Here is a 4600-nt window from a genome sequence, read left to right as displayed (position 1 = left end):
AAAAAAAAGGCCGTTAGCCCTGCCCTTCTGAACCAACTCAGAAAGTCCGGCATGGCCTGAGGGTCTTCTTTTTTTGGGGGTGGGGGAGCGGTTCGAGATAGGGTTTCTCGGTCTGGCCCTGGCTGTCCTGGATCTTACTCTGTAGACCAGGCTGGTCTTGAACTCAGAAATCTGCCTGCCTCTGACTCCCAAGTGCTGGGATTACAGGCGTGTGCCACCACGCCCGGCTAGGGTCTTCATTTCTAACAGTACCAGTGAAGCTGCCAATCCGGGGGTCACACAGTGAGGCTCATCACCAAGAGGGGACCACTGAGCGTCACTGCCATCGTCAATGGCAACCAGCCGGTAGCCTCTATAAGATTTGCTAACTTTCTGATTTATCTACTCTGTGCCTAAGTTCAGGACAATGTTGCCCCTATAGAACAGAGAGCAGCTGCCTTATCCCCAGATAGTGGAAAATAGGAATCCGGGACTCAGAGAGCTAGGGTCCCCCTACCAAGTCAGGACCATGATGGAATAGCCTGCCTTTGGAAAAGAGGGCTCAGTTAACTACTGTGTAGGCAGAGGGTGGAGCAAGTGAGTCACCACCAACCCCAGGGACACGGATGTCCAAAGGAAGACTTCTCTTTTGGGGACCAGTATGTTCCATGTCAAGCCACTGAAAACTTAAGAGGTCATTATTCTAGAGTTATTCCTCTAACCAATGCAATGTTTTCTCCAGTTTTCATGTTCCTCACAACAGTTAAAAAGGGGAGGAGGGGACTGGAGAGATGGCTTAGCGGTTAAGAGCACTGACTGCTCTTCCAAAGGTCCTGAGTTCAAATCCCAGCAACCACAAAAGTGTGGCTTACAACCATCTGTAATGGGATCTGACGCCCTCTTCTGGGATGTCTGAAGACAGCTACAGTGTACTCACATAGAATAAATAAATAAGCCTTAAAAAAAAAGAGGAGGAGGAGAAAGATGATGAAGAAAAGGGAGAGGAGGAGGAGACAAAAGAGGCAGAAGAGGAGGAGGAAGAGAAGGCAGTAAAGCTGAGGAGAGGAGAGGAGAGGGGGAGGAGATGGGGAAGACAGATATGGTGGGGTGTGGTCTTATAGCGCCATCTCTTCTGGAGGCTGAGGAAGCTAGAGCCTTTGAGCCTCTAGCAACAGTGACTACTCTTGTGTTAAAAGAAAGAGGAAGTGAAAGAGGGTGGGAGGGAGAAGAAAAGAAAGAAAGCGCTATGCTAAGCATTGACCAAGCCTGAAGAGGGCACAGAGATGAGGCCCAGCAGCCTATAAAAATATCGTTTTTCTAAAATTCTCTAAAAATGCATGTGCTTCTGGTTTTGGCAGCTTGCATCTAAAATTGGACCAATTAAAGAGATTAGTTTGGTCCCTGTGTGAAAATGATGTATAAATTCTTGAAGAGGTTCACATTTTAAAATCTTATCCTCCTTTAAAAAAAAAACATTAATTTTTATATCTCTCTGAGGCATTTCCTTTGCTTACTTTTTTTTTTCCTAGGGTCATCTTTCTGGCCATTACCTGGATTTGGGAGGCACAACTAATCCTCAGCTGAAAACAGTCCTACGGCTGTGCGAAGACACTGTCTGTTAAGGACCCTCTATTCTCCAGTCAACCCAGAGACCTTTTCCCATTCTCTTCCTCATACATTCTTCTAGAAAGTTGGTGGACCACTGGGAGCAGGACTGTGTGATAGATCTTCCTACAAAGTTTGTAAGTATTTCTTTTTGGTGAGGAGGGATGAGGCTTGAGGCTCAGGGCTTTGCAGTGCTGAGCATATACTGTACCCTAGAGCTATAGCCTCCAGCTCCTGTAAACATTTTAAAGCGAAACAGTCTACTCAGATAAAGCATTGCCAGATGGAAAATGACACACACATTCAGCTGGAGGCCTGAGAAGCCATTAAGTCAGAAACCTGGACTGTTAAGTCATTTATACTCTCTGGGTATCTCGTGCTGGCCATTCAAACTCCTGCAGAGAGCTGGTTATTTAATTACGCCACAAACAGAATTTTTGCTATTGTTTCTAAATGGCTTCTCCAGGCCTACTGAGGGTCTCAGGCTGAATTGATGTATGGTAAGTCTAATATTTTTGCCTGCTGATGGAGCGCTTTAAATATTGCTTTTTTGGTTTTCTTCTGTTCTGTCATTTGCAGACTATAAATTATATGGCAAAGCAGAACCATGTTTTAGGTAAAGGATCAATTTGTTTCTCTCCAAAACATGTCAAACATTGAACTTGAAAATGAAGGCGTTTGGAGCTGGAGAGTGGCTCGTGGGTAAGAGCGAGTGCTGGGCAAACACAAAGACCTGAGCTCAAATCCCAGAACCCACATAAAACACCACTGGACATAGCTGTGTGTGCTGGGGCGGTATGTGTGTGTGTGTGTGTGTGTGTGTGTGTGTGCAGCTCTAGCTTCGATGCTGTGTAGGGTAGAGACAGGAGGGCCACTGGGTTTGCTGGCTGCCAGCCTAGCTCAGGTTCAGTGAGAATTCCTGTCTCACAGGAATGCAACAAAGAACAGACACTCAACTTCCTCTTGACTCTGCATGTGCACACTAGTGCATATACCACACACACATAGATATACACATTCTACACACCATAAATACACCATACATACATGTACCATACATACACACACATACACCAAATACAAACACCACATGCACATACACCCACACACCCACACACACACAATGTCAGTTTGAATATGCTTGGCCCAGGGAAGGGCACTATTTGAAGGTATGGCCTTGGAGTGGGTGTGTCACTGTGGGTGTGGGCTTTAAGACCCTCATCCTAGCTGCCTGGAAGTCAGTATTCTGCTAGTAGCCTTCAGATGAAGATGTAAAACTCTCAGCTCTTCCTGCACTATGCCTGCCTGGATGCTGCCATGCTCAGGCCTTGATGAGAATGGGCTGAACCTCTGAACCTGTAAGCCAGATTGTAGGTACCTGAGGTCTGCGACACCATGCAAAGCAATGTATAGGTCCGTTGCCCAGGCAACGACTGCCATCTACCCAGAATTCCATAGCCCACCTTTACCTGTAATTACGTCACCACCACTATATAACCTAGCAGCGCTCCTTTCCTCTCTCTCTTTCCTTCTCTTCTCACTCCCTTCCCCCCCCCTCTTAAATAAAGTCCACGTGGAACCATTTGGTCTAGCGTGCCTCATTGCGGTTCACGGCTCCACCGCGGCCCGCGGCCCAGTGCCCGGGGTGCGCGCGTGTGGCCCGGCCAGCGGCAGCAGCCACAGAAGTCAACGCAGAAACCAACAGACGCAGAAACCAACACAGATCCAATGAAATGTTGTCCTTATAAGAATTGCTTTGGTCATGGTGTCTGTTCACAGCAGTAAAACCCTAAGATACATACCATCTTTACACCACATACACACTACTCACACACACACACACACACACACACACACACACACACCACTTTTTACTCAGTAACATTCACGTACTTGATAAGTAGGTTTCTTGATTCCTGTACATGTCAGACTCTGGGTTCATAATGTTGATGAAAGCAGACATAGTTCTTCCCTTTACAGAGAGAGCTTCCGGGCTAGAGCAGAAGAAGGGCACCAAGCCAGCATGCAACAGGAGGCTGCGGACTCCCTTATCTCCGTTTGTGTGTGTAAGCCCAAGGTGCAGAATTGAGGGAAAACCACAGACTATTAGTTACAATGGAAATCCAGACACGATGGCTTCAGCTGGGCTGTGAAGGAAAGGGCAGTGTGATGTGGCTTTCTTGGAAGACACAAGTTCATACTCACCCTGATGGGGCGCTGAAAACAGATGGAAGAAATGATTCCGTCTGAGAGAGGCTGGGAAGGCCTCTGTGTTGGGCAGTTGGCCTGTTTGTGTGGTGGAGTAAGATTCTGAACACCACAGACCTCCAGAGAAAATGACTGCTAACAGACTCTCCTCCATTCCCAGAGGAGGTTCTGTTTCCTGCCTCCTGGCAGGTGGCCTTTGCGACTCAGTCCTGACAGGAAGGAAGGGTTCCTATGTCTAAGAAGTAGGATCAGTGTGCAGGGAGATGACTGCCACCCTTAGAGGCAATATTTACTTGCAGATGAGTTAGATTTGCAAGTGAGAGACTCTCACATCTGCCTTCCTTCAGCAAATTCATCCAGTGCTCCAGGCATGTGATTCCAAGGCTCCTCACTGGAGACAGGAAGAGAAGCAATGGGGTGGGAGGGGGGCTCTCTGATGGCCCTGTAGAGCATTCAGGTCAATCTCACAGAACACAAAATGTGAGTCTATCTCAGTTTTTTAAATTAAAAAAATAAATAAGGGCCAGTGAGATAGCTCAGCCAATAAAGATACTTGCCACCAAACCTGACAACCTGAGTTTGATCCTTGGTGACCACATGGAGGAAGGAGGAGGAGGAGGAAGAGGAGGAGGAGGAGGAATGAAGTTGGGGGACATGGAACCCTACAAACAACTCCCTCACGTGGTCCTCTGACCTCCAGACAAAGCCCACGGGAAGCACACATATGTAGGTGTGAATGCACATGCACACATGCACAAATACATATAATTTAGAAAACAGATGCTTGGACCCCACTACAGACCATTTA

The 4600-nt window shown here is 47.2% G+C and overlaps 1 long non-coding RNA gene across 1 annotated transcript; it reads left to right on the top strand.

Moving 5' to 3' along the window:
* Positions 1–1221: 1221 nt before the first annotated feature.
* Positions 1222–4346, top strand: LOC127697411 (uncharacterized). The gene is made up of 3 exons (XR_007980461.1): positions 1222–1413; positions 1509–1721; positions 3565–4346. It is a non-coding gene; the product is annotated as an uncharacterized LOC127697411 (long non-coding RNA).
* The last annotated feature ends 254 nt before the right edge of the window (positions 4347–4600 follow it).

The sequence above is a fragment of the Apodemus sylvaticus genome, chromosome 1, assembly GCF_947179515.1.
Source record: "Apodemus sylvaticus chromosome 1, mApoSyl1.1, whole genome shotgun sequence".
NCBI lineage: Eukaryota > Metazoa > Chordata > Mammalia > Rodentia > Muridae > Apodemus > Apodemus sylvaticus.
This window is presented reverse-complemented; position numbering and strand designations above follow the sequence as displayed.